Here is an 8,533-nt window from a genome sequence, read left to right as displayed (position 1 = left end):
TCACTGTGTGAGAGACTCAGGTTACAATCAGGTAGGGCTCTGGATTCAGACAGAATGGATTCAGATATTGGCTGCACCACTTGATCGCTGTCGGTAAAGTTGTCTAACCTCTCCAAGCCTTGGTTTTCTCCCCTGTAAAATGGCTCATTATTGATATGATATACTCATATTGATATGTGGATATTAAAAATAGTTCCTTTGGGATTTCTCTGGCAGTCCAGTAGTTAAGACTCCCCTCTCCCAGTTCCGGTGGTGTGGGTTCAACCCCTGGTCAGGGAACTAAGATTTTGAATGCCCCACGGTGTGCCCCACCCCTCAAAAGTTCTTTTTTTCCCCTTCTAACCAATTAATCCTAAAGGAAATCAACCCTGAATATTCAGTGGAAGGACTGATGCTGAAGCTGAAGTTCCAATACTTTAGCCACCTGATGTGAAGAGCCGACTCTTTGGAAAAGACCCTGATGCTGGGAAAGATTGAGGTGGAAAGGGGGCAAAAGAGAATGAGATGGTTGGATAGCATCACTGACTCAATGGACATGAGTTTGAGCAAACTCTGGGAGATAGTGAAGGACAGAGGAGCCTGGCGTGCTGCCGTCCATGGGGTCGAGGAGTGACTGAGCAGCAACGGCAAAGTGAATAGCAACGACAAAGCTTGTTCACCTAAGTGAGGCTGTGCACAGACATGCCTGAGAAGGTGCCGGGGGGCACAAGTCCCCAGTGTTGCAAGGGTTCCCACTGCTGTGGGAGACGGTTGGGCAGAGATCTTTATGCCTATTTGCAGATGGGTAAGTTGAGGCACAAAGTAGCAGTGTCTAGGGCAAAAGACACTGATTTGGGCAACTGGCACCCTGCACCCATCAGTCATCTGCTCTGTGACCCCTTTCCCTCCTTAGTGATTTGGGGTGGCAGCAGTTAGAAAGGCTCCCTGCGCTGTTGTGAGATGCTGCGCCTAGTGAGAGCATGGGTTCAGGCCCCGCTGAGCTTGCTTCCAGGGGCGGGACATGATCCCCTGGGGTTTTGTTCAGTGGAAGCAGATTCTGACCCAGGAGATGCTGCTGGGTGCTGCAGCTCTGCATTCCAAGAGCTCCCTGGAGAGGTGGGTGCTGCTGGCCTAAGGACCACGCTTAGAGGATCCGGGGCTCAAATCTTGATCTGGGTCATGGCTTATGCGGGTGTACATAGGTGTAAAACTTCAAGCCGTACACTTTATGTGGGTTGTAGGTTTTTTCGTTTTGTTGTTAGTTGCTAAGTTGTGTCCAACTCTGTTACAGCCCATCAGGCTCCTCTCTCCGTGGGCTTTCCCAGGTAAGAATACTGGAGTGGGTTGCCATGTCCTTCTCCAGGGGATGCTCCTGACCCAGGGATCGAACCCGTGTCTCCTGCACCACAGGCATATTCTTGAACCCTGAGCCACCATATACCTCGATGAAAAAAATCTCTCTCTTAACACATAAACTCACTCACACACATACACGTGATTTTGGGTGCTGCCAGGACAAGAAATTAAATGGTATTAAATAACATTTAGAAAAAAAATAATCCAGCCCAAGAATGGTCTCAAGAGGAACTCAGAATAGTTAATGAAGCCCCGCCTGGGCCTGGCCACCCACAGTGCCCCTCAGCCCTCTGCCTTCCAGCCCCCCAGTTACCTCACTCATCACCCGCCTCCTATCCACCCTCCCCCCCAGGTGCTGGGGGGAGGGGAGCGCTTCACACCAGCAGCCTTGCCTTTCTCAGGAAATGTGTGTGGTCCCTGGGCTGGGAGACAAAGCCACCCTCTTAGTAGCTTAGCCCCCAGGAGGAGGAAGGGGAGAATTTCCTTAGGAGAGTTTCCAAGAAGTGGGATTACGTACTGCTGCGAAGGCAATGCACAGTTAAGTCCTCTGATAACTGCAGTGCCGCCTTCCGGGAGGGCCCAGACACGCCCTCCTTAGCTTGCTGAGGCCCAGGCAGGGGGTAGTCTGCAGGGTGGGGGTGGGGTCCCTCTGCCACGGTCCCCCTCCCTAGGGCCTTCTTCCCACCAGCTCTTGGCTGCCCTAGCTGTGTTCTGCCCCTCTGCCTCACTCTATTCCTTTATGTCTTCACTGAGTTTCTGGTCTCCCAGGGCCACAGAGTTGCGTGGTACCAAGTGTGGGCTCTGGAACCAACCAGTATGGGAGGTCAGAATGCCACACTGACCTGCTGTGTGACCGTGGGACACTGCCTGACTTCTCTGTGCCTTGGTTTTCTCGCCTATAAAAACTGACCTCATGGGGTCTTTTGTGAGAATGAAATGCGCGAATGAAGGAGCCCTTAGGGGACTTCCCTGATGGTTCAGTAGCTCAGACTCTGTGCTCCTAATGAAAGGAGCCGGGGTTCGATCCCTGGGCCGAGAGCTGGATCCCACATGCATCAACCAAAAGTTCGAATACTGCAACAAAGAGCAGATCCCGCGCGGACAAGAGACCCAGCACAGCCAAGTAAATAAGTAAAACGATAGATTATTTTTAAAAATAATTAAGCTGAACATATTTTTTTTTAAATGTGAGCCCTTAAAATTCTCAACACACAGTATGTGCTCAACAGCCACCCACCTGGGGTCAGAATGGTCAGGTAATCTGCTCACCTGAAGTTTGGCCACACCCCATCCCTCCTCTGGGCTGGGGAGCCAAACTCACCCCAGCACCCGCTCCTCCTGGTCCCCACTCCCTTCCTGTCTGCAGAGGCCAGCAGTTGGTCAACAAAGGATTCGCTGTTCCTGGAACGTGCCTGGCTGTGTTTGGAGCTTCCCTGCCTGTCCCTGGATCTCTGGGGACCACAGGCAGAGACCAGATGACAATGGAATGGGTATTGCTTTTTTTGCAGCTTGCTAGAATTCCGAGACTCCCAGATGGAGAATGTGAACATCGGGGCTGGAACATGGGGAGGGCTCTGCCTAGTACTGACCCTGGTGTACGGGTTTGAATAGTGGTCCCTCAAAAGATAGGTCTGTGTCCTAAACCCAGAATCTATGAATGTGCCCTTATTTGAGGGGAAAAAAAGCAGGGGACTTCCCTGGTGGTCCAGCGCTTAAGAATCTGCCTTGCAATGCCGGGGACACAGGTTTGATCCCTGTTAGGAGAACTAAGATGCCACATGTCGAGGAGCAGCTAAGCCAGTGCCTCGAAACTAAGACTCCACGCTAAATGAAAAAGAGAAAATAAATAAATAAATAAATGTCTTTGCAGATAATTAAGGATCTGGAAATGAGACCATCCCTGGATGTAGGGTGGAGAAGCAAATGGCAACCCACTCCAGCATTCTTGCCTGGGAAACCTCAGGGACAGAGAAGAGCCTGGCGGGCTACAGTCCATGGGGTCGCAAAGTGCTGGACACAACTGAGCAACTTCAGTTTCAGTTTCTGGATGTAGGGTGAGAAGAGGGAGACGGGGTTTTCACCTAAACCCAGTGAATGGTGTCCTTATAAGAGAAAGGCAGAGGGAGATTTGAGTCGCAGAGACATGGGGATGGCGGGTAAGGACTGAGCGGGGCAGGGGCCACGTGAAGATAGGGGCAGACTGGAATCATCCGGCCACCTTGATTTCAGAGACTTCCGGTCTCCAGAAAGAGAATCCATTTCTATGGTTTTAAGGCATTAAGTCCATTTGTTGAAGCAGCCCTAGGAAACGGATATGCTGGGTGACCCTGGGCAAGTCCCCTCCCCTCTCTGGGCCCCTCTGTCCTCTTTTCAGCCTCCACCGTGCACCTGCCAGGCCCCCGGCTCACTGGCCTCTGACCCCAGCTGCCCAGGGACCCCTTCGGGACCTGTGGGGAGTGTGGTGGGCCGGGGAGCCTCCCTGGGACTGCACTTGGCGGGCCCCCGTGGGTTTGTTCCTAAGACTTGCCTGCCTGCAGACACACGGGGCTGGGGTCAGGAGATGTGGACTCCGCTGCCGACCTTGGCGACTCGGACAAGACACCATCACCCCCAGGGCCTCAGTGTCCTCTTCTGTGAAATGAGCACCCTCTGGCCTCCTGGGGCTGCTGGGGAGCGATCACAGGGCTCCTCCTGTAAACACAGCTGGCACCCCTCTACCACCAGTGGTCTTCTCATTCCTTTAACGAGCTTCTACTGAGCACCCACTGCCTGCTTGGCTGGCCACGCGGCCCCTCTCGAGAACGAGGTTCTTGTTATGATTACAATTATCTCAGCTTTAGGAGACTGAGGGAGACTGAGGTCCAAAAAGTGTAAACCCTTTGTGGAAGGCACCAAGCTAGCAGAGGCACAGCCAGGAGGGCAGCCCAGGTCTCCCCCTTCTGAGCAGTGATGGCGGCTAGAGGAGGGGGTGCATCCTGGTGGGTGGGGCTGGTGAGCACCGACCACTTGGACTGGCAGTAGTTTGTAGGGAGAGGAGCCTGTGACCAACTGTGCATGTGCCCGTATGGGAGAGGTGCACACACACACATATATGTGCACATACATGTATGTCCTTCCATGTGTGTGTGTGTGTCTGTGTGTGTCTGTGTCTCTGAGTTTTGCTTTCACATTCAGTGCTGCTCAGAGGCTCTGATTCCTGTAAACCTTCTGGTCTGGTTTCCAGCAGACGCTGTGCCTCAGTGGCGGGGGACACCGAGGCCTCAGCTTGGTCTGATCTGTGGCTTCCTATTCTTGTTCCTCTGGCTGCAGCGGGCGGAGGGGATGTAAATGAGGGCAGGACGTCTGTCCCCACTGCCAGCTGCAGGCCTCGCCGGCTGTGGCATCTGTGGTCATGAAGCCAACTGTAAGAGCCCAAGGGAATTCACACTCACCCTGGGGTGGCGAGGGCACAGCTGCCTCAGGAAATGAGGGTGCATCTTAGGGACCCATCGTGGGGGTCACTCAGGCTCAATTGGCCAGAGAGAAAGACTAGTGAAGAAATCCACCCATCAGGACTTCCATGGTGATCCAGTGGCTAAGACTCCACGTTCCCAATGCAGGGGGCCAAGTTCAATCCCTGGTTGGCGAACTAGATTCCTCATGTCATAACTAAAGATCCTGCATGCTGCAACTAAGACCTTATGCATCAAAAGGAAGAAAGAGAGAAGGAGGGAGGTGGAGGGAGGGAGGGAGGAAAAAGGAAGGAAGAAAGGAAGACCCAGGCATGGGCCTTGGTCTCAGTTTCCCCTCCTGCAAAAGAGCGGCAGTAAGTCTTCCATGCAGGGGAGCATGCAATCACTCATGCATCCATCAGTGAGACCTTGGAGACTGAGCCATGAGTGGGACAGTCTTCATGGCCGCTTGGCTCTTCTGCACCCACACATGCTTCCCCAAGTGAGCATAAAGGGGATTAAAGAGCAGCTACTTCCCTACTAAAGAGCAGCTACTTCCCTAAAACTCAACATTCAGAAAACTAAGTTCACGGCATCCAGTCCCATCACTTCATGGCAAGTAGATGGGGAAACAAAGGAAACAGTGACAAACTTTATTGGGGGGGGCGCCCCAAAATCACTGCGATGGTGACTGCAGCCATGAAATTAAAAGACACTTGCTCCTTGGAGGAAAAGCTATGACCAACCTAGACAGCATATTAAAAAGCAGAGACATTACTTTGCCGACAAAGGTCCATCTAGTCAAAGCTATTGTTTTTCCAATAGTCATGTATGGATGTGAGAGTTGGACTATAAGAAAGCTGAGTGCTGAAGAATTGATGCTTTTGAAGTGTGGTGTTGGAGAAGACGCTTGAGAGTCCCTTGGACTGCAAGGAGATCCAATCAGTCAACCCTAAAGAAAATCAGTCCTGAATATTCATTGGAAGGACTGATGCTGAAGCTGAAGCTCCAATACTTTGGCCACCTGATACTGACTCATTTGAAAAGACCCTGATGCTGGGAAAGATTGAGGGCAGGAGGAGAAGGGAACAACAGAGGATGAGATGGTTGGATGGGATCACTGACTCAATGGACATGAGTTTGAGCAAGCTCTGGGAGTTGGTGATGGACAGGGGAGCCTGGCATGCTGCAGTCCATGAGGTCGCAAAAAGTCAGACACGACTGAGCGACTGAACTGACTGACTTCCCTACGACACTTCTCCTCCACCCAGAAATAACACTGGCTACCCCTAGTTATGTTCCAGGGGCCAGATGAGTGAGCAGTTCTTTGTTAATCCTGCCCCTACCCCCATATGGTGAGTACTTTTATTTTCAACCCATTTTGCAGATGAAGAAATTGGATCCCTTAAGGAACTCGCTCAGGATTGGGCGCTAGGATGTGGCCCCATGGGAATTCCAGTCAAGTAAGGGCTGGCTACTCAGAAGAGCCCTTCAGAGGCCTCCAAGGCAAAGGCGGGGCTAACACTGGCCCCCAGGAGAAGGGAGGGCCCTCAGGCAGGAGGAAGGGCTGGAGGAAGGGAGAAAGCAAAGATGAGGCGGTGGGACCGAGCGCGAGCGTGGGGGTCAAGGGAAGAGTGCCTTGGGGAGCAGCGTGAGGTCAGGAGGAGTATGGAGAGGCCAGAGGAAGTCGGATCGCAGTGGTCCTCGAATCTGGCCCTGAGCATGATGGGCTTTTCCGGGGCAGGGGGTGGGATGGGGTGTGGGAGGAGGGGTGGCATGGAGTGGGTGAAGAGTCACCGGGGAAGGGCGGATAGTCAGTTCTTGGCTGGGTAACTTGTTCACTTCCCCCTTGTCTCAGTCACCCAGTTGCTCAGTCTCCAAACCAGGGCATCATCCTCGACTCCTCTCTCTGTCACCGCTTATTGGGCCACCAGGGGATTGAGCTGAAACCAGCCACTTCCCCTGTCTCCTTGTAGCTGCTGCTCAAACCTCAGCATCTCCAGTCACTACAACTACAGCCTCCTGGCTGGTCTCCCAGAGCCTCTGCCCGCTCTTGACCTCATCACCGGCTACCCCTCATTCAGGCCACCCACCCGTGCTGGCCTCGCTGTTCCTCTCACTTCAGGTCATTCCCACCTCAGAGCCCTTGCACCTGCCATTCCCCCTGCCAGGAGTGCCCTTCCCTGAATCCCTGGTTCTTTCTCATCCTTCTGGTCTCAGACTAATCATTGCCAACTGCAATTGCTGTTCAGTTGCTCAGTTGTGTCTGATTCTTAGTCACCCCGTGGACTGCAGCACGCCAGGCTTCCCTGTCCTTCACTATCTCCCTGAGCTTGCTCAAACTCACATCCATTGAGTCAGTGATGCCATCCAACCATCTCATCCTCTGTTGCTCCCTTCTCCTCTTGCCATCAATCTTTCCCAGCATGAGGGGATTTTCTAATGAGTCAGGTCTTCACACCAAAGTATTAGAGCTTCAGCTTCAGCATTAGTCCTTCCAATGAATATTCAGTGTTGATTTCCTTTAGGGTTGACTGGTTCGATCTCCTTGCAGTCCTAGGGACTCTCAAGAGTCTTCTCTAGCACCACAATTTGGAAGCATCAATTCTTCTGCTCTCAGCCTTTTTTGTAGTCCAACTCTCATATCCCTTCCAAATAAAGACCCTCTCCATGATCCCTGCATACATATCACCCAAAACAGCCTCTGTCTCCTCACCCTTCACGAAGCTCTAAATTTCATGAAATCAGTTTTTGTTTACTCCTGCATCCCACTGCCTGGCATATTGCAGGGCATTTGGTGAATGCTTGTTGACTAGAGAAATGAGTAAAGAGATCAGACTCAGTCTGTCGCTCTGTAAAATGGGGGCAATTCAGACCCCCTGGCAGGGAGATGTGGCTCAGAGGTAATGCTTATACACAGCTGGAGTTCTTCTCCCTCATCCAACGGCTCCCTGGAAGGAAGGGCTGTCCTACAAGCTCCGGGACTGGCACTGCCCAGCCCCTGTGCAGCCAGCCCTCTGCCCACAGGTCCCTGAGGATGGTGGCGGTCTTGTCTTGGCCCCCAGGGCCCAGCCTCAGGCTCGCACACACCCCAGTGGCTCTGGCAACCTAATACAGCCTTTTTAAAAGAAACTTTGGGGGTTGACTCACACTTCCTTTGTCTCCAGCTGGGTTCACTCAACAGTGGGGCTGTTTTGCAAGGCTGAGGTTTGGGTCTGCCTCAGTGACCCTGTCAGGCGGGTCATGCCCCTCCCCCCAAACCTCAGTCTCAGGACAGTTGAGAAACCACTCTTTCAGGCACTCGGGGCATTCCACTTTGGAGAAACCGCTTTTGAGGCTTAGGCGGGCCTCCCGCCTCTCTGCCTCTCAGCCTAAGCCCTCCTGAAACCCACCAGAAAAAGACACCTGCTACCCTTGTGAGGAGGGGCATTTCAAGATCTCACATACCCCAGTTTTCCTTTCTATTCCATGAAATAAGGCATTCCCTTTTCCCTGCCTTACTCAGAAGTTTTGAAGTGTGTGTGTGTATTTTTCTTTCTGTGCAAATGTGCATGGTGACACTCAGCCTCTATTTTCTAGAATAGTTCCACTTTCACAGAATTGTGATCCTTTGGGGAAAGGAGTTCATTACAGTACAATATATTGGCTCAGGTTTCTTGTTTACAACCCTGGAAGACTTTTCATGTAAATCAGGTCCACACCATTCAGAGAGGAAGGGATCCTGGCCTGGACTCTGTGTCCCTAGTTGTGGTTTGAAAAATATGTTC

This window comes from Bos grunniens, chromosome 25, assembly GCF_055505025.1.
Source record: "Bos grunniens cultivar Pamir isolate PY7600 chromosome 25, Bosgru_T2T1.0, whole genome shotgun sequence".
NCBI classification, from domain to species: Eukaryota; Metazoa; Chordata; class Mammalia; order Artiodactyla; family Bovidae; genus Bos; species Bos grunniens.
This window is presented reverse-complemented; position numbering follows the sequence as displayed.